The sequence below is a fragment of the Ambystoma mexicanum genome, chromosome 3p, assembly GCF_040938575.1.
Source record: "Ambystoma mexicanum isolate Mex_15411 chromosome 3p, UKY_AmexF1_1, whole genome shotgun sequence".
NCBI lineage: Eukaryota > Metazoa > Chordata > Amphibia > Caudata > Ambystomatidae > Ambystoma > Ambystoma mexicanum.
This window is the reverse complement of record NC_090925.1, coordinates 714,844,361-714,866,890: the sequence shown is the minus strand read 5'-3', so window position 1 is coordinate 714,866,890 and position 22,530 is coordinate 714,844,361.

Below are 22,530 nucleotides of genomic sequence, written 5' to 3'. Positions count from 1 at the left end.
CTCCCTTTGCAGACGGCACGGGTCTTCTACTCCTTTCTTCAGTCTTCCAGGTTCTTTAAGAGGTATGCCTTCGGATCTCACGGGCTCCTCCCCCTATGCTCAATTATTGCTCTAACTGTCCCGTCTCTTCTACAGCCTCCTGCATTTCCAGAGTCAGCGCTCCCGGCAGACTGCACCACTCCATCTACACTCCAGCTTCCATCTGGACGACTGTAACAGCGCTCTCTAGCTACACAGGGTTTTCTTCCCCACGAGGGTTTCCCTTGGGCTTTCTCTCTGTGCCTGTCGTTATAGGCATAGTGAGGGAGACTCAGGTGAGCTTTCCTCTCTTCATATCGTTCTGAAGAACAGGTCAGTAATTTGTATTTCGGTTGTATTCGGGTTGCAAATGTGTGGGCTTGATTGTTTAAAACGTGCTCCTAAACGATAATATTCAAAGAATTATTTATTTATTTTTACTTTTATTTTGATATAGCTGACTTAATCAACTTTTCAAAATCCAACAAATAACAATTTACAATTTCATTTAGCACAAATATAAAATCAAGAAATTTTTAAACAAAACTAAAAGAAGTGTTACAAATTATATCATGGCAGATGAGATGGAAAACGAGCAGTTAAAAGAAAATTTATATTATATCGGAAGCTTGTCCCAATATTACAGATAGCAACGCCCACATAGGATTCGGAGAGTACTGTTGGGTAGGAGAACAGGTTCCACATAGGTGTGGCTCAGATTCAGCCGAATTTCAATTGCCCAGCATTATGGAGGAACAAGTACAACAACTGTTAGCAGCCGTACAAACTCTGTCAGCAGAATTACAACAGCTCAAGCAAGAAAACATTATGTTAAGGCAACAATCAAGTCGAACAGCTCAAAGCTCTGAGGTTCCTCCAGGACCACTGTTGTCAGGTAAATTCGACGGAAATCCTCATTTAGTAAAATAATTTTTAGAGTCATGTACCGTGAAATTTGCCTTTAAGGCTGCCTTTTTCCCAACTGATCAAGATAAGCTGGGGCACATGATTGCACAAATGACCGGAGCTGCCTTAGCTGGGACAACTCCACTGGTCACAAGCAACAATCCCATCTTAAATTCGTACTCTGCTTTTTGTAATAGCATAAAGAGTATGTTTGGTCGACAGGAAGTCACGATGGCCTCACAAGAACGCTTGATGGATTTTAAACAAGGCTCACAAGACATCCTAACTTATATCACTAAGTTCAAACAGTTGTCGGCTGACACTGCTTGGGCAGATGACGCTTTTATGACTATCTTTAGACTAGGATTAACGGAGGAATTAAAGGATGAGGTGTCTAGGGTCTCTCATCCTCATAACCTATCTGAGTATATTGCATTAGTTATGCAATTAGACTATAGACTTCAGGAAAGACATAGAGAGATAAGGAAGGGGCGAACCTTTAGATCTCCTTCAGAAGGGATATTTCCTTCTTCCAAACCATTGAGTACCGAGGAACCTATGCAATTGGGAACCACACGCGGACCTCTTTCCGCAGAAGAAAGATATCGAAGAAAGTCTCTTGGTTTATGTATGTACTGTGGAGCCAGTACTCATACAGTCAAGGAATGCCCAATAGTTCTTTCAAAGAAGGCGGGAAACGCCAGTACCCGGCCGTAAAGGGAACGACGGTGCAGGGTTTTAATTTCACTTCTAGTTCCCTATTGAAACCACACATTCCTTTGCACTCGCTTCCTGATGAACATAATATGATTGTGTTAGGAATTTCTCTAGCGTGGAACAACATACGTCTAGAGAATGTCTGTGCCTTGATTGATAGTGGAGCCGCGGGTAATTTCATCGATGACCTTTGGGCAAAGAATCATGGAATTCCTCGGAAAGCAAAGAAGATGGCTATTCCAGTGGAAAGCATGGATGGAAGCCCTCTTACTTCTGGCCCCATAGACAGCCATACTTCTTCTCTAACCATGACAGTGGCAGCTCATCAGGAAAACTTGGGAGTTGGATATTATAAAGACAGCTCACTATCCAGTCATTCTGGGTTTACCTTGGTTAAGGGCACACAACCCTTGTATAAATTGGACAGCCGGAAACTTATTTTTAGGTTCAGAACAGTGTATACATCACTGTTTAAATGCTAGACTCCCTGCTGCACCCAAAGGCAGAATTGACGACGAAGATTCTACAAATCAAAAGATTCTGAATTAAATTTCTGCACTTCCGTCTCATTACCAAGAATTCCAAAAGGTCTTCACTCAAACAGAATACTCTGAACTTCCTCCACACCTCAGAGACGACTGTGCGATTGACTTACTGCCAGATAGCCCTCTTCCTTTTGGACGCATGTACATATTGGGCCTCATTACAAGCTTGGAGGTAAGGGAAAAACGATGCCGGTAAAGGATTACCGGCATCGTTTACCGCTCCGGGCCATTACGACCCACCAACCCGCTATTAGCGGTACCGTAAATAACGGTGCCTCTAATAGCGCCATGGGCGCGGGCACGCAACCTCACATGCCGGCAATAGCAGCATGGCGTAAACAGGAGTTGAACACAAATATTGCGGACATGCTAATCACGGCCTACAGAAGACAGAAAAGTACCTTACCGGCATGGAGCAAATACCGGCATCACGAACCACCCGTAAACGGCCATGTGCAGTGTTCCCAACTGCCACAGGTGCACAGAATCATCACAGGTGGAGGCAATATAGACTGGACCAGCACAAGAGGAGCACACCCCACCCCTTCCCACACCCAGTCACACACACAAATTATTCCAATACTAGTAGCAATGCTGGGGCTGGAGGACATGATTGCACTGGAACTCCAGCAACAACAGCAACAGGCAGCACAGAGGAGACGCAGGAGGAGAAGGAGGGTGAGACAGGCCCAGCCTGCACCACCATTGCAGGCGGTTGTACCACACAGGCAGCCCCCAATCCCTCGAATCAGAGCCAATCCATTCAGCCTAACCCCTGAGCAGATACACACCCTGTACCGTCTGGACCGGAACACCATCACCACCATCGTGGACATGATACATAACGACATTTCCAGCCTCATAGACATCCGTACCGCCATCCCCCCTCTACTGAAGGTGGTGTCTGTGCTCCACTTCCTGGCCACAGGCACCTACCAGCACACAGTAGGACAGACGCATGGCATATCACAACCATTATTCTCACATACGCTGAACCTGAAGCACAGAGGCGACCACATTTTCCTACCACGGACAGCCCAGGCGATCTCCAACACCAAAGTTGGTTTCCATTCACTGGCAGGCATCCCTGGTTGCATTGGCGCCATCGACTGCACCCATGTTGAATTGGTGGTCCCACATGCCATGGAGGCAGTGTATCGCAACCGTAAATTATACCACTCCATCAACGTGCAAATGGTATGTGACTCAAACAAGATCATCACACATTGTTGTGCCCGATTTCCCGGATCAACCCATGATTCAATGGTCATGCGGAACTCCACGATACCACGCTACATGGAGCAACACGCAGGCCACAGATCCTGGCTACTCGGTGAGTTGCATGTCAGGCCCATGGCATCACGATGTGGGTAGTTGATTGGGGGGAGAGATGCATACTTCACCTGGCTGAGATGGGGGGGAGAGATGCATACTTCACCTGGCTGAGATGGGGGGGAGAGAGGCATACTTCACCTGGCTGAGATGGGGGGAGAGATGCATACTTCACCTGGCTGAGATGGGGGGGAGGGGTGAGATGCATACTTCACCTGGCTGAGAGTACCTGAGAGGATGGACCATGCTCATACCCCAAAGCAGGCCAGACTGGACCTGACACCTGACCCCAAAATGTAAGACGTAAGCTGACTTACCATGGAAATGATGCAGTGCTACAACCATAACATAGCGAGCAACATGTACACTTCACATAATCAGACCGTAGCCACCGCAACACAATGCAGCGACAAGCAATTAGTATGGCCAATGCACAGCACCAAATACCCTCATCAAAAAGAACAGTTGTCCATTACTGCGTACAAATGAGTCACATGAGGGCAAAATACATGAACATACCCCTACACCAACACAGAGGTCCACCTAAACAGCATGTCAACATCTGTTGTGCAGAGTGAGATCATCATGAGTCTGCCATCAACGGTGACAGGATGAAAGCATACAATTGACAACACATCACCCAGATCATGGGAACAAACAGCGTGGACTACCACAGTGCATGAGCACTCACAAGGAATAGGACACCCCTGCGCCCACTAGACGATGCCACATACACACCTGTCGATCAGATGAATTCACACATTGCAGTTACATCATGAGGCTCTATTCATGCATGGATATGTGGGTGCAAACATGAAATAAATGCATGCTATGGTGTCATTGATACAGGTCCCATATGATGTGATCATTTACACATAACCATTGTTGCACCCATGCAGGTGATGCAGGCTATCCCTTGAAGAGGTGGCTCCTTACCCCAGTCCGGAACCCGCAGAACAGGCACGAAGAGGACTACAAGTGTGCGCATACACGTACCCGTGTGGTGATTGAGCAGACATTTGGCCTTTTGAAGGCACGGTTTCGCTGCCTCAGCAGGTCTGGTGGGGCACTCCTGTACGGGCATGTGAAGGTGGGCAAGATTGTCATGGCATGTGTCATGCTACACAATATGTGCATCAGACGAAATGTGCCTCTGCCCCCTGACGCTGAACTGCAACCACCTAACGATGAGGTTGAGGAGGGTGGAGATGGGGCTGCACTTCAGGGAGGCAGCGATGCACAGGAGGGACGTGCCGCGCGTCAGACTTTGATTAACCAATGTTTCTAGCACACATGGATGCAGAGTGTGACATGGAGGTGGGACTCATGGCACTGGGTGTGTCAGGGACATGGACATTGTAGACTATTCAGCAATAAAGCACACGTACACAATAAGCAATGTCCGCTCATGTGAATTCAGATTTCACAACAGGTGTATTGATGAAATATAACATATTAAGTGCACAAGCCCTCCACCCCACACATCCTCTCCCTCCTCCCCCTCCCCCCTCAACTTCCCCACACACACTCTCCCCCCTCCCCCCTCAACTTCCCCATACACCCTCTCCCCTTCCCCCTCCCCCCTCAACTTCCCCACACACCCTCTCCACCCTCCACCTCCCCCCTCAACTTCCCCACACATGGTGTGCACTTGCATGCACCATTAGTTTTCAGGAGTTTCGGAATGGCAGGCTGCACCTAAACCCCATTTCCACTTTCAGCATCAGGTGGACCCCTGTCTGACCTGCACATATTCCGCACAGACCTACGCAGGGGGCTGGTCTGTCTGGAGCTTGAATTTGAGGAGGTGCTTGATTGTTCAACCACCTGTGTGGGACGCAGGGCCTCCAATGCTGCCACCATTTGGATGAGGACCTGCCTCACAGCCGCTAATTCGCTGCATATGGCTTTGCCAGTGGACTCTATTGCAGATTTGAGGGATGCTGCGCATTCCCTGATTTCCTCCCTTACCTGGCCACAATCGGTGATGTGCTGGGTTACCAGCCCTGTCAGCTCCTCCTGGCGCTGCTGTATTGCCCTGATCCCCTCCTGCCTGTCCCAGACACTGGCGGATGTTGATGGTGCATGCAGAATGGTTGGGGCCTCAGGCATGCTCCCCGTGGGGCTGAAGCTCCCTGGCCAGGACTCCACCGCAGACAGCTCATGGCTGCTGGCATACTGATTGCTGGGTGAGGAGAGTTGGGGTGACTGCTGGGGGCCTGTAGCAGTAGGTGTTCCGGGTGTCGGAGTGTGTTGTTCATCATCCGACAAAGCTGCCGTGGCAGCTGTCTCCCCGACAGTATTGCTTGCGGTGGATATCGTGCCTTCAGCCACTGGCTCCTGTGGATGTGGCTGGTGTGGGTGCTGTGGTGGTGTCCCTAATGCACATTTGTGCTGTAGGTTCCAGGGTTGTATTGGGCTTGCGCAGTAGTCCAGGTTGCCCGTTTCCCCTGGATGTTGAGGGACAGTTTGCTGGCTCCATGCCCCTGGACCTCTTGGCTGGTGTCGCAGCATCCTCCCTGGGGTCCTGATCTTCACTCTCAGATTGTGTGCCTGTGGGGGACCAAGAGAGGGAGTCCATTAGTGATGGATCTACATGCATCAGGCATGCATTGGGGTAGCTGCATTTCTATGGAATGGCAGGTAATTGGTGTTGGGGTAGAATCAAATCTGGAGATGAATGGAAAACAGCCTTTAGGACTCGATTCGGCCATTTCCAATACAACGTCATGCCTTTTGGTCTATCAAATGCACCTGCTGTATTCCAGCGATTTATGGACCACCTCTTCGCGGATATAGCATTACATTATGTAATCATATACCTTGATGACATTTTGATTTTTTCATCCTCTAGAACTGATCACGTGTCTCATGTGAAAGAAGTGTTAAGGCGACAGCAAGATAATCATCTGTTTTGTAAGCTAGAAAAATGTGAGTTTCATAAGAAGACTGTCACCTATCTTGGCTATATTCGTCCGAACAGGGCATTGCTATGGACCCTGCTAAGGTAGATGCAATCACTGAATGGCCAGCACCCAGATCAATCAAGGAGATACAAAGATTTCTTGGATTTGCTAATTTTTACTGCAGATTTATCTCTCATTCTTCCTCCTTGAAACAACCTTTAACACTTCTTCTAAAGAAGGGAGCAACCTTTTGTTGGACGACAGCGACCCAAGAAGCTTTTGATAAGCTTAAGACTCTGTTTTCAAAAGCCCCTATTTTGGCCATGCCGGATCAACAGTGCAGATTTATCATTGAATCTGATGCGTCTGACCGGGCGTTGGGGCAGTTCTTCTTCAACCTGAATAAAAAAACTTTGAGCGACCAGTGGCATATCTATCTAAAACTCTATCTCCCGCAGAGATAAATTATACTGTTCTGGAAAAGTAACTCCTTGCCATTAAGCGAACCTTCGAAGAATGGCATCACCTACTCCTCCGAGCCCAATTCCCGATTGAAGTTAGAACTGATCATCATAATCTACGTTCTCTTCAATACGCTCAGACAAGCAATAGCAGACAAGCCCGATGGGCTCATTTTTTTTCACCCTTCCGGATAACATTTACATTCATTTGAGGAAGGGCTAACCAGAAAGCGGATGCCTTGTCCAGAAGCGATTCAAGTACACATTCTCCTTTTCAGTCAGAGCGTATCTTCCCCAAAGCAGTATTTGTGTCTGTGGTACAACGGTTTCTACAACAATTAGAGGCTAAGACAAAGGATTGGATAACCTCACAGCCCGTGTTGAAATCCCAGTATGGGTTGATTCGAGACCAAGGTCTATTATTTAAGGACTCCACAGTGTTCATTCCGGAAGGTCCTCTACGCCGGGAAGTACTGAGACTGTGTCAGAATTCTATAGCTGCAGGACATAGAATTAATAAGGAGACATTTCTGGTGGCCCAATCTCCGCCAAGACGTCCAGGAGTATGTTTCCTCATGTCCTACTGTCTCCAGACCAAGACTCCTCGACAACATCCAATAGGGCAGTTGGTTCAAATGCCTATTCCCACAAGACCCTGGCAAATAATTTCTACGGATTTTATAGTTGATTTACCGGTATCAGAAGGGTGTAATACCATAATGGTTACTGTTGACACTTTGACTAAGATGGCACATTTCATCCCTCTTCCGGCTATACCATCAGCTTCTCTCATGGCAAGAGTTATTTTGAATCGTATCTTTTCCCTCCATGGCTTACCCAAGACCATCATTTCGAATAGGGGTCCTCAATACACCTCCAAATACTGGAAGCATCTGTGCGACATTCTGGGAATTTCCCGTGCATTAAGCTCTGGCTACCACACGCAAACCAACGGCCAAACAGAACACCTTAATCAGACCTTGTAAGGTTATCTGAGATGTTACATATCAGCAACCCAGTATCAGCAACCGAGGACAACTGGAAGAGTCAATTACCCCTAGCTGAATTTGCGTATAACAATGCAGCACATTCGGCTATCAAGTCTAGTCCTTTTTTTGCATTTATGGGTTTCACCCTTCAGTGTTTCCTGCTGCATTCCCACGTTCTACTCCCTTGCCTCATCCTGACAATATGGTGGATTCTATTCAGCTGGGCTATAGGAAGGCCCATGAAGCACTACAAGAGACTCAGCTCAGGTCTAAGAGACTTGCCGATCGTCATCGGTCTCTGGCCCCCCGCAATTAACATTGGTGACACAGAGTGTGGTTGGCAAGTAAATTTCTTCCAAGGAGACTGGTTCCAAACTGTCTCTGACATTTTTTGGTCAATTTCCAGTAATTGCACTAAGAGGTACCGCCGCTTTCAAATTACAGCTGCCTGATTCCTGGAAGCGCATCCATCCTACCTTCCATGTTTCCCAACTAAAGCCTGACGTCAGAAGCCATTTTCATCCTTCTCATGCAGGCTTGCCTCCTCCTGTTATGACTGACTCGGGTCCTGAATATGAGGTGTCGGCCATCTGTGATTCCAGATATAGGAGGGGTGTGCCTCCCTTGGGAGGGGGCATACTGTTACGAGCGGTCGCGGTTATGGGCCGTGGCACTGGTCTCTATGGCAACGGTTGCGGCGTCGCTCTCCTACTGCCTTATCCTTACTCAAGATGGCGCTTAGAGTGCAAGGTACCGCTCTAGGTATCCAGGCGGATTCTGCGGTAGTCGCTCCTCCTCCTTCCCGGAAGAAGTACGTCAGAACCTGTCAACAACATCGCCGCGCGTTGCTACTGTGTATAGCTGCTACGCTCCGTAAGTTCGAACTTAGGATCTCCTATTCTCAATCTACTATCATTAGCCTAACCGCCTTTGTTCCCGCCTTCTTGTCCATTTCAGGATATCTTGCTTTCATCTCAAATCCCCTGCGGAGCCTTCCTATAACCAAATCAGCTCAGGATATTGAAGCATCTGCTCTCATGTAGGTTTTCCCTTTACCTTGTTTTCGTCCTTCTCACGCCATTCGACTCGGAAAGTAACTTCTTGCTTCTACAGCAGATAAAGAACGATCTGTCTATCACGGAACTACAGTTCCCAGTTTGCATCGCGAAGTATAACAAGAGCCTTCCATTGCAGCCCAGCGAGAACTGCCCTTCCACTGTTATAGCAGTACGTTTTAGACCAGAGCTCTCATTCCTCCTCATTTTCCTTGCCTTCTACTTAATACTTACCGCTCATACTTTTGTCTTTCATTAAAGACCACTCCCTTTGCAGACGGCACAGGTCTTCTACTCCTTTCTTCAGTCTTCCAGGTTCTTTAAGAGGTATGCCTTCAGATCTCATGGCCTCCTCACCCTATGCTCAATTATTGCTCTAACTGTCCTGTCTTTTCTACAGCCTCCTGCCATTTCCAGAGTCAGCGCTCCCGGCAGACTGCACCACTCCATCTACACTCCAACTTCCATCTGGACGACTGTAACAGTGCTCTCTAGCTCCACAGGGTTTTCTTCCCCACAAGGGTTTGCCTGGGGCTTTCTCTCTGTACCTGTCATTATAGGTATAGTGAGGGAGACTCAGGTGAGCTTTCCTCTCTTCATATAGTTCTGAAGAATAGGTCAGTGATTTGTATTTCGGTTGTATCCGGGTTGCAAATGTGTGGGCTTGATTGTTTAAAACGTGCTCCTAAATGATAATATTCAAAGAATTACATTGGAAGCTTATCCCAATATTACAGGGGCTCAAATGGGAATGGGGATGGTCTTGGTCCGGGTTCCCTGAATGGGGAAATACCGGGCCCTCCAAGGTCGGAATGGCCCGGTATTTCCCCATTCAGGGAACCTGGACCAGAGTTTGGAGGCAGCCATGCCCTTAATAAGGGCATGGCTGCCTCCAAACTCGTAATGAGGCCCAAGAAGTTGTCAAGGTGTATGCTGTTTTATTAACAATGATCTAAATAAGGGAGTACAACGGACATCGATGAACGTCTCATAGCAAATTCTCTACGATTTACATAAAAAACATCCTTTTATAACAAACATTCGGCATTATTGACATCACGCTATGTGGCAAACTGTAAAAACGTATGTGGGGTTGTGGTTGGGTAACGGGGAAAATCTACATATACTTTCTCTGGTGGTTTACGTTGTGATTGGGTCTCTACTGTCAGGTGGGCAACTAAGCCCTCCTCTAGTGCAAGTCATCTTCATCATCACAAAATACACGACGATCTATTGGATCTCAAACTATAGGGCTCTTTGATACGTTGCCCTCTATAATTGGTTGGCACACTTGTACCCTTCTGGAATTTTCCACTCACTAGCAGTGCACAAACTGGTACTCCAGGTGCTTGTGGGTTTGGTCTTGCCCATACCTCCCCACCCAATTAGCCCAACATCTACCACCACTCTTACTTTCTGTCATTCAATTAACCTTTGATCATGGCCTTGTAGGCTTCACAACTCCTGGGAATATTAGGGAGTGTGTGCATGCTCTTATCTTCTGGTCTCTGCAGAGTCTGCTTAAGTTTATTTCTAACCAGGTCACATGACTGACGACCACGTTTCGAGCTTCTTTTCAATATTAAATGGTATTAAAAAGAATAAGACTTTGCACTCATTGATCCTCATTACGAGTATGGAGGCAGCCATGCCCTTTTTAAGGGCATGGCTGCCTCCATACCGAGTCCCAGTACCGGGTTCCTTCAATGAGGAATAACCGGGTCATTCCGACTTTGGAGGACCCGATAATTCCTTCTTGAAGGAAGCCATCCCCATTCTCATTTGCGCCCCCACAGGGCTCAATGGGAATGGGGAGGGAGCTAATAACAGGCCCGCTATTAGCTCCCTGGTCCCCTTGCGGGACCCGCAAAGGACGTCTGGTCTGACCAGGCATCCTTACCAGGTCCTGCAAGGGAACATCGTAATAGGGCATCCCGTAATGAAGGGTGCCGGTCCCGTACCGGCACCCTTCATTACGGGAGCGCCTATGTTATAATGAGGCCCATTATCTCTTAGCTGCACCTTGGCAGGAGCTTGGCTCGTCTCTTGTATTAATTGTATCCTTTGAATAGACAACCAGTTCTCGGCTGCACTGGCCTTCTTGACACTGGGCCAGACAAGTCTCCTTGATTCTTTCTTGCTTGACAGCTACTGTTTGTGAACTGCGACACACTTCAGGCTTCCTGCTCCTGGAATTCCAGTTTTGCTAAAACACGATGTGGAACATCCAGATTTCTTATGCTTACATATACCTTTGCGGCACCATCTGCAGTTTATATACTACGTATAGCTAGCTTCTATGGTCACTTAATCTACTTGCGTTACTGGCTCTGTACAATTATAAAACAGTTTTGCATTTTCTTCTGTGCTCTTCACACGTTAATCTTCTTTATACACGTAACAGATTACTCAATTCTTTACTTCGTTACTTGATTCTATATATTCTGTTTATGCTCTCCACTGTTATCTCTTCTCAGTGTGTCACGTTGCATCATGTGACGCCACCAGTCTGCATTTCATTGATCTTCTCCTGCTCTTCAGGAATCTTTCCTAAGAGGCAGTCACCTCTTCGTGGATACATAAAAAATGACTTTCTCAACATATACTTTGCTTCAAAGGCTGCTCATGTTATTGGCATCATTGCAGGTGTCGCCTTCGTCACTATCTATGGTTCCCAACATATAGGCAGGTTACAGGTAGGGCTTCTAGTGGAGGTTTTTGGCTCCTCCTCTACACACCATTAGGAAACACACTGATGCATTTTTGCTAGGTAAGTCTTTCAACTATCCTTGTGCTGGTGAAACACTGAGTTTATCAGGATACCGAGTTTCAGCACAGTGCATATCATCTGCCTGTGTTGAACCTCATATTTCTTTAGTCAGGATAAGTGGATCCATCAAAGCACTGCAGGAAGGAAAAATCATTGCAGGAGGATTTAACCCAATGTTTTCGATTGCTTTTAGATTGTTGTCAGTTAGCTGTCCTGAGAAGCCAAAGGGGCTCATTATATGTGTGCTCAGGTCCCCCCAAAAAGCGTCCCTATCGGCATCCTCGCTCTGCTAAGGCTCCAAAAATGTTATCTGCAAAAATTCCCATCCCTTTGCTGGATAGGTGTACACCGTCCTGGTGGAACATCTCTGGGTTATTCTGTGACAAGCCATGCTTTATAAACTGGAGCCCCATACTCCTACAGTACTTTTCTACTGCCTTGTTGAGCTTTTTTCTTGCAGTTTCAATGGCATGCTTCCTGTGCTCCCCGTACCAGACTCTGCGGGTAATTATCTCAGACATAAAAATTTCGGTTTTCCACCAGCAGTGTGCTATAGCCCTTAGGGACTCGCACATGTTGCGCATCAGTTTGCCCCTATTTGTTTTGACCAGGTCATTACCACCAAGGTGGATTGCCACGTACTCCGGTGGGTCCCTGAACCCGATCAGGTCTGATAACCGATCGTGAATGTCCTCCCAATGCATTCCTGGGAGGCCCCACCAGGATGTTATTGTCTTTTTAAAATGCAGACCCTCTTTGAAGTCTTCGATCCACCTGCCTGCCCGGGTCACAAACGAATGGCCGACTATACATGCCGACTTGTAGGGGCTCGTATCTGCATGGATGGATGGGAGAAGAATCATATCAAATTTTCTCTTACGTATCTTTTGAAGCATTGTGACCTCCACCCCCCAATTTTCTTTACGCCTTTCGCTCCCAGGCCTCCCACCCATGCCGACGTGGCTGCCCCTATTCTGAAAGAGTGGGTCCCAAACTCTGCTGCATCCCACCCTGCTTTTGCTATAGTTTTCTTCTGCACTGCTTGGAACTGGTATCTGCTGAGCGCTCTGCCGTCCCTGTGTATCAATAGTTGTCCCCCGACTTCCGGCCGTACCTCGAGAAATTTTTGGGTGATGCACCTGGGACAATGCTTTTGGACCCTATGCTGACGTCACCTCTCGCTAGCCCGTCCCCTGCAACTGTGTTGCGCGCTATCAGTTCCCCAATCCTAAAAGCCCCATAATATGCTAGCGCAAAAGTCGCCCTGAACAGCATTGTCTCATAACTGTCGGTACATGTGCTATGCATCAATTGTAACAGTTTAACCACCTTCCCGAAATTCAAGGGGCTCCTGCTGTCTGGTTTCCTACCCTCCAATTTCGGCCAACCCTTCATTGCATATTTTATCCGTGGGCTAAATGTTGGGTCTGTCACCCCGGCCACCTTAGAGGTATATGTGACCGCGGCCAAATGCGCTGCTGCCAGATTTTCCTTTTCCCCTGTGCAAATGCTTTCTCCAGGAAGTCACACATTTTGGAAATTGTAATTTCCCCCACTTCTTGCAACCCTGTTTCTTTTAACACATTATTCACATGTTTCTTGTACTGCTTACCCGTTTTGTATGTTATAGCGTTCCTGGCCAATCTTTCTATCACTTGACCTTGCTCCTCCTCTTCTGAGTCAACCTTGTAGTTAACCGTTTTTCCTCCATTGCTTTTAATGGGACCCATGCCTTCTTTGGTGTGGGCGTCTTTATGCTTTTTGCATTCGGCCGCAGCTCTCTGAACTTGCCCCACTGGAAACGAGACAAGGCGTCAGCGACCACATTTGATTTCCCGGCGATATGCCTCGCCCTTAAGCCAACATTGTTATTCAGACAACCCAATGTTATTGCCCTCATTACTTCCAAGACCAACGGGCATGATGCGCTTCCATTATTTATTACATGCACTACTGTCATGTTGTCTGACCAAACATTTAGCTATTTGTTATTTAGCTCTGCCTCCCATGCACACAGCGCTACCCAGATAGGAAACAGCTCCAGTAATGTAATATTACTCGTCCATGCTGCCTCCTGCCATGCCTTTGGCCACTCTTCTGCACACCATTCTGTACCCAATATTGCGCCAAAACCAAATCCCCCGGCTGCATCTGTAAACAACACCCTCTTGTTCTCCTCATTTATTGGTGAGCGCCAGATCACTGCTCCATTGAATGATTTAAGGAATTCACCCCATACCTCCAAATCTTTCTTGATTCCCCCACCAATTCTGACTCTGTGGTGCCCCTCTTGTTCTCTGTTAAATCCTTCTTTGGAATATCCTGCCTTGCGGTATGACCCCACCAGCAAAGTTTAGTTTACCTGCTAGTGATTGCAATTCCCTTACAGTGGCCTTGTTTCTCCCTTTCAGGCTTTTGATTGTTCCCAGTAGGTCCGCCACTTTTTCCTACGGGATCCTGCACACTCCCCTTTGTGAGTCAATTTCTATACCTAAAAATTGGATTATTTGTGTTGTGCCCATTGTTTTTTCTTCCGCCAGCGGGAAGCCCCAGTCTTCTGTTGATGCCATGAATTTATTCAAGGTAGCCCTACACAGCTCGGAACCCTGTGGCCCCACAAATAAGAAATCGTCCAGGTAGTGGACTACTTGTGCCTCCTCCATCTCCTTTGTGAGTGCCCATTGTAAGAATGAGCTCACTTTTTCGAAATATGCACATGAGATGGCGCAACCCGGAGGCATTTATCAACAAAATAATCGCCCTCCCAATGCATGCATAGCCACCTCTGTGATTCCCCATTGACTGGTAGCAGGCGAAATGCTGACTTTATATCGGCCTTCGCCATCCATGCCCCCTTTCCTGCCTTCCTGACCATCTCTACTGCTTCCTGAAAATCTGAATAAGACATTGACACTGCATCTTGTGGTATGCCATCGTTCACCGATGCCCTGGAGGGTATGATAGGTGGTGAATCAACCTGAATTCGCCTACCTCCTTCTTTGGGACCAGACCCAATGGTGAGCATATGTACTCCAAAAATGGAGGGGATCTGTAGGGGCCCCCTTGCCTTCCCAGTTCTACTTCTTTCTTGAGTTTCTTGCCCACTAACTCTCTGTTCTCTAAGGTGGATTTCAGGTTTTTTGGGATATTCTGGGACCCTTGCCCTTTGAATTGAATATCAAAACCCTCCTGGAAACCTCTCCTGATTGTCTCTGCAACTTCCTGGTCTGGAAAAACCTGTAGCCACCACTCCATTTTTTCAATCTTAACTGGTGTGGCCCCTTTCTCATCTCTTCTCTTAACTCCGTTTTTCCGGCACCCTGTGCGTGCCAGTTGTTGCTCTGGTGCATTTAGTGGTACTATGTTCCCCCCCTACAATTTTCGCATCTGTGGCTGAATTTGCAATTCTTGCCCCAGCTACATGGTATCCCATTCTCGAAGTTTCGACATTGCGCTGCCTCTGTTCTTGCTGAACCATTGCTCCCCCTACCACCTCCTTGTGCTGTTGGTAGTATGCTCTTCTGCCAACTTCTCTGTGAGCTGTATTGCCTGCTCCGAAAGCTCTGATCCCTTGCTCTGTCATAATTGCTCTTGTATCTTCTGTTATTATATTTGTAATCGTTTCTGTAATCGTTTTGCCAATATTGCCTCCTTTGATAACCTCCCGCACTACTCTGTTCCCTGGCGTCCCATTTTTCTTTTAGCACATTGAATATGTACAGGTTGAAATTCTCCTCATCCCAATCTATATCTGGGAAGCAATCCATTTCTTTCCTAAATTCGTGGTCATATTCCTTCCATGCATCCCCCCCAAATGCTTTGTAAACCTTTAAGACTCTCCGCTGGTATGTTACCAGTGATAAACCGTCTTCTGGGTATTTTTGTAGTATGATAGTGGACATTATTTGGAAAGCCGCCGTCCAATTATCAAAATTCCTTCGTACTGGTGCCCTTTTTAGTAAGCCCTTCTCATCCTCCTTTATGTCCTCTAATGATACATTCTGACCTCTCTTTTGGACATCTAGTAACAAAAAGATATCTATAAATTATTTTCTCCATATCTTCTCCTTCACTTTTTCATTAATGTACCATGCCTGTGCCTTCATTGACCGTCCTTGGGTGTCTTTTCTCACCGTGGGCCTGCCATATTTTGTCATAACTGTGGCTGGTTCTTGTACTGTTATAGTGTTAGGCCCAGCCGGTGTCACCTGTAGGCTGGTGGTCGTGCCCTGGGGAATAGACCCTGGAGGGACCCCTTGCGCCCCCCCTGCGGTATGGGGACCCCGTTGTATGCTGTACTTGGCCCTCCTGCCCCCTGACCGTCACCTGCCCCATCTACCCTTGCCTTTCTCTGTTTATCATTACTCATTCCCCCTTCCATTTCACCCACGCCTGCAAGTGGTCCCTCTCTTCATCTTCACTACTTTCTGTTTCAGATGTTACCACCCTTTGCTTCTTCTCCTTCCCTCCACGGGCTCTTGGACATACCCTGAGCCGTGACACATGTTTTCAACATTTTCACAATTTTGTCCCCAATATTATTACCAATCTTTACAGTACCTTTTTTGTTTCCTTTCTTTTGCTTTTTCCTCGGCACCTCCGGCTGCTCCTGCGATCCCCTTGTCGCCTCTCTCGCCCTTTTCTGGCCTTGTGGTATCGCAGCCTCCTCGTCGCTGCCGCTGGAATCCTCTAGCAGCAAAGGCGACATTGCCCTTGTCCTTTCCTCCGTCTGCATCACATCCAGCACCCATTGTGCTCCATACTCTTTTTCTGCTTTCTTGGCCCATGCGTTGAACTCTTGCACTCTTCTCGCCCTTTCGTCTGCCATTTCGTGAAAGTTTCTTTAATTGTTGGTTTTTCTTTGCCTCTCCTTTGAAATATTGTGCGGGCAATTCCTTGGTAAAATTAGTTCCTCTGATCCTGCCCCTCTTTTCACTTTGGTCCCGGTATTCCAGAACCCAAGGTGTGGCCCCACTGATTTGCTTCGTGCTGCTTCATTTTGGTCCACAAAGCGTTAATTGTGTGCTGCCCCTTTAAAGATTTCGGCGCATCCCTGCGTGTGTCCGTCGGGAGCCACGCCCCTTCCTTAGGCGCTCGTTCTCCCGTGTGGTTTGCTTCCGCGGGCTTTACCTTGCTCGTTTCCCCTTCTCTTGCTCACCGCCCTCAGTTACGGCGTCTCTCCCTGTTGCATAAGGAGTCCTTGCAGCATGTGGCCCGCTGCTTCCACGCTCCTCGCTGCTCTTCGGCTGGCGTTCCCTGGCTCCTTCCGGCGTTTGCAGACCTCCGGCTCCTGACACGGTGCTGGCTCCTGGCAATCTTCTTCAGGCCAACACGAGCGGTCGTTGTCTGAACGCGGCCCGGTGAAGATGGTGAGCTTCCTTTCCGTGTGTCAGCTCCTCGCTGCTCCTCGGCTGGCGTTCCCTGGCTCCTTCTGGCGCTCGCAGACCTCCGGCTTCTAACACAGCCGCGGCTCCTGGCAGTCTTCACCTGCAAACACGAGCGATCGTTGTCTGCACGCAGTCCCTGCAAAGAAGGTGAGCTTCCTTTCCGTGTGTCGGCTTCCCACGCCGCTCTGTCCGCAGTGGGGGAGGATAAGCAAGACACGAAAAGCCAGCAGAGGCAAAACGTTTCCTTCTCCCCCTTTTCCAGGCCCTCAGAGCTTACCCGAATGAGGTGAGCTCCTTACCTGGTTGTGCCTAACCTGCTTTTCGTTGGGGTACTTATACCCCCCTGGCCCTTTGTTGTACCTCTGGGGGGCCGGACTTCCTCCTGCCCCCCAGTTGCTTTTACCTCACACCTTTCCTGCTTCCTTTGGCAACGCCGCGGGTGGGGGCGCCACTTGGCTGCCCCTCCCCTTGTATTTCACGCTGTTTGTTTCCCCCACCCCGCGCCTAACCCCCCAGGCCCTCTATCGTGCCGTACTTTGTACCGCACGGGGCCTGGGGCAGGAGATGAAACTACTGTGGCGGAATGGGCTGCTTTTCTCGTGTGCAGAAATGTACTCCTCCCCCCCCAGGTGTGAGCAGCTTCTGCCACTGCATGTCTCCCAGGTGGGAGTTGCATTCATAATCATTTTAGTGTCATTCGAAGTGCCGGCATAGGCCACACTGCTCTCTCTCCCCTAGGCAGGAGACAACTATCGGCAGCAGAGCCGCTCGACCTACCCCAAGCGGGAGTTCATTTTTTCTTCTGTGTTTTGGCAGGAGCGCGAACCACAGGTGGGAGATTCATCATGTTCTAGTGGCAGCGGTCCTCCGCCGATCCGCTTCTCTCTCCCCAGCCGGGAGAGCAGTTATGTGCATGGCACTGGCCGCATCGCTCTACTCAGGCGGGAGTAGCATTACCATTGCTACCTCCTTCCCTGATGGGGGCAGCACCGCTTTCTCCCCCCTGGGCGAGAGATTATAATTTTTTCATTTTGTCAGATAGCGGCGAACATGCCCCTTGCACTACACTGGACTGGAGTATTTTCCTTTTGATGGTGGTTAACGCACCGCTGTCTCTCCCCAGTCGGGAGATTCCTCTTCCTCTGCTGCAGCGGCAAATGCCACGCTGCTCTTCACCCCCAGGTGGGAATTTTCCACCATGCAGTGGGGATCCTCTACGCAGTGCTCCGTTCCCCCAGAAGGGAACATTCCCTTATTCATTTTTAAGTGCCCCATTGCGGCAGGCCATGCCACGCCAGGCGGGTGCCACGCTGTGCATGCTGCAGCAATGCACGGGTCAGTGGACCCCAACTCATCGGCCCTCACATGACGCATGTGACGCCAAATATGTGACTAATGACTGTTATGTGTGAACAGTGTATTGCCCTTTTAATATGATGTGTCTCTCCCAATTGTATTGCCCTTTTAAGATAATAATAGGAGCCACTGCAGGTACGTGCAACAGAACGGCTGCAGACTTCAACAATGGAAGTCCTGTTGTCTCCGCCTCTCACTTTGGGCATGCCGGCCTACACCGTGTTATCACAGTCTTGCAGGCCCACACCGTGTGATCACGGTGCTGAAGGTCCCTGCTGGTCTGGGCCCCACAGCCTGGGTACAGCCCAAGCACCCACCATCCAGGAGGCTGCCGGCATACAAGGTGCCCCTGGCTGGCCCCAGTATAGACAAAGCCGACTGCGATCACGCAGTAGTCAGAATGCAGCGGGCACCCTGCAGCGTCCGGATCACCGGACCTGAACACAGGAGTTGGGAGAACCCAGCTGACAACAGCCTCAGGTCTGGGGGCACCCAGGCTGGGGCTGCAACGCAGGCCGTGATCACACGGCAGGACAAAGACAATGACCAGACATAGACATAGTTGCCACTTCCTGGGACTCTGCTGCAGTGCCTCTTACGGGCCAGCAGAGCCCCTTTTATCGAGGACAGTCATGACGAGGTCATGACACATTTTCTTAAAGAGGCAATGCGCCCACAGTTAAATGGGTCACACACAACACTTCTCCTTTATTATAACAAAAATCAAAACACACGTAAAACAACGTCCCCCTAACGGGGTTCCCAACTGTGGTGCATTCCAGGCTGCACACCACTCATGTCACCTACAAAATCACTGCAAACGAGGGTGCTCTCCAGTCCACACACCCCCTGGAAGTCGAGTGACCGATGTTGGAATCAAAAGATGCCTGGATCAAACTCTCCTCCCTGGGGCGTCACACACCGGTCCCTCGGCTTCCGCTGAAGGTACTCTTGGCCGCTTATGCTGCTGCAGGACAGGAAGAACATGTTCTCATCATCCTCCTCCTCCTCTGCATTATCATATTTGGGGGACTTCCTCCCTGAGGACTCCTTTGACGCACTTCCTGCTGATGGCCTGACCATGCTGGCCGGTGTTGGGGCTGGGCACACCCGTGCAAAATGATCCACTTTTCCGCAGCTTCCACACACGTCCTTTGGCCGGGCACTCCTGCGTGTGCGGGAGGTCCCATCCACACTGATGGCATATTGTGACACCTGGCTCTCTCCGGGGCCACTTCACTCTTCTTGTTGACCTACCTCCTTGCAATTTGCCCACAGCCGACACCTCCTCCAACTTCACCCGTTTCATGGGGGCTTCCAGCTTGAGCTGCTGTCTGGAGAGGTCCACGGCTGAGGCACGCACCTTCATGAGTTCCTGGGCATGGCCTAGCTCCAGTATCCGGTCTGGGCCCATCCCTGGCTCCCTCAGGACCTGTTTCCACAGTTTGGCAGAGCTATAGCCATAGATGATCTGAGCCCTGATCTCATCATCCTTGAAGGTACCCAGAGCACAAGACAACGTAATGCCACAAAGCTTGCCATGAAACGTATCGAGGCTCTCCCCTTCCTCTTGCCTCACACATCTCATCCTGAACCGTTCATAATCCCTGTTGACCATGGCCATAAAGTACTTGTTCAGTGCTGCAATGGTTGCGTCCTATGACTGGTCTCTGGGCCGTAAGGTCTGAAACAGTCTCTGGATGGCCAGGCCGGCTGAATACAGTAGGATTGGGCGTCTCACCCTGTCCTTCATTGCGACGGACTCAAAATATAGCTCGAGGTTCTCCACCCACGCCGTCCACCAGGGTCCTAGACTGGCAGGCTCACCCACTACATCAAAAGGATACAGGGGCGCAAGCTGACCATTCTGTCGATAGCCCCTTCTTTTCCCTCATCCCCCATGATGGTTGCTTGACGTGGCGCAATTTGTACTCACTGCGGATGGGCACCTGGCTTGGCTCAGCAAGTTGAGTGCCACTGACGGCGCACAAGCACTCCTTGTGGAGCAGCTACCCTTCCGGATTCCTTGGTCTCACCACCACTACCTCTATGGGTGGGGGGGCACCCTACAGCCGGGATGCACCTACCTGGGTTCCTCCTGGTGAAGGCGAGGAAATTATGCGAGGGGTAGATTGAAGGGCCCTAAGGGCTTATTCTTGTGCCCCTGATTGATCGGCTTTCAGGGCTGATGAGGGTGATTGATGGGCCCTCAGGGCTTGTTCTTGTGCCCCTGATAGATAGGCCTTCCATGCAGATGGGGTACACAGGCCAGGATATGGGTAGCGCTGCGGCACTATCTGCTCCGTGGGCAAAGTGATGGATGAAGGCCCTCTCCTCTGTCCATCACGTTCTGTGGCTACTGGAACGGCCTGTCTGCTCCTCCCACTTGATGCTGTGGGGAGGACAAGGCCCTCTGGATTCTCCCGGCTCACCTGTACACTAATGGTATTGTCCTGGGGGTGGGCACGCCCCCACGGCCTCACCTGTTGTATTCCGGTGGGCCGGCGAATGCTGCCCGGTGTTGCTCCCCCTGTTCCGTGTTGGCCTCCTTGCCGTTGTCCCTAAGGGGACCGCCACCAACAGCTAACCGGGCCGCCTCACATACACTGCCTCCTACGCTGTATCCTTCTTTTCCCTTTTGTTCTATTTCCTTGGGGAGCAGGCGCGCGAGGACCCTCTGCTCCTCTGTGCTCCTGGGACCGCAGGAGTCGCCAGGAGGTCTGGGCGCTGCGCACTTTCACCGCCACGGGCCCTAGACACTCCAGGCCACGCCCCCTCTCTTTGTGCGCCAGACACTGCTCCTTCCTCCATGCGGCTGACACCGCTTTACGGTGGCAATCAGGCTTGCAGCAACCCGCACTGAAGTGCGCGGGCCCAGACCACCTTCATCGGCAATGTGGCGACCCGCCCCTTGGCTTCCAGGCAAGTTGCACCAAACACATGGATCACCCACTACACACAAAGAGACTGCGATCACGCAGTAGTCGGAATGCAGGGGGCACCCTGCATCGTCCAGATCACCGGACCTGTACACAGGAGCTGGCGGCACCCAGCTGATAACAGCCTCGGGTCTGGGGGCAACCAGGCCAGGGCTGCAAAGCAGGCTGTGATCACAGGGCAGGACAAAAACAATGACCAAACATAGACAGAGTTGCCACTTCCTGGGGCTCTGCTGCAGTGCCCCTCATGGGCCAGAAGAGCCTCTTTTATTGAGGACAGTTGTGACGAGGTCATGAAACATTTTCTTAAAGGGGCACTGCGACTACAATTAAATAGGCCACACACAATAGCACCCAGGTCCTGCCTGCAACACAAGTAAGTCTGGGTGACCCCGGCAATCCGAACATGGTGCTGGGCCCCCCCAGCACCTGTGGGGCCGGCCACGTGACCGCCATCGGCCCCACAATAAGCACAAGCTCTGTGGTTTGTTGCTGACTTTACACTTGCCAATGACAAGGCCCCTACTGCAGTGTCAGCAGTTTACAAAGTCTGCTCTCTAACACAGCCTGGCTTCATAGAAATGAACTTCCAGTGCTAATAACTGTTGCCTTATATTGACAAACTAGACCTAGCAGCAAGCCTAAATCATTATGGAAGTGGTTGCGTAAATACTATGTCATTAGTCTGCATCTATGTTAAATGGCCAAGCTGAAAAGGAAAATTAGAAACCTAACTAATGCAAAAAAGAAGAAACATAAAAAGATCACATGACATTGTGCCACCACATACCCTGCAAACCTCAGCCTCCCACCTTTCTTGCAGGACTACAAGCAATAATGCTGCCAAATGACAGCTGAGCGCTATACAAGACCATTTTTCATTACAATATGTTTATAAGGGACCGGTGACCACTACCGAAGATGATCCGGACCGGGAGTGAGACAATCCAATTTGAAATTACACTTTTTTGTATCTCCGTACAAAACGGAACTTTAAAAATAAGTAAAAACAAATGACAAGACATGAAACCGTCAACTAATAATACTGCCAATATTGTTATTTTTATATTTACTTTGCCCGTAATGTTCTCAGCTGCAGACACCTTATATAAACGGTATGACAATATTTTATTTACTTATGTACCCTCG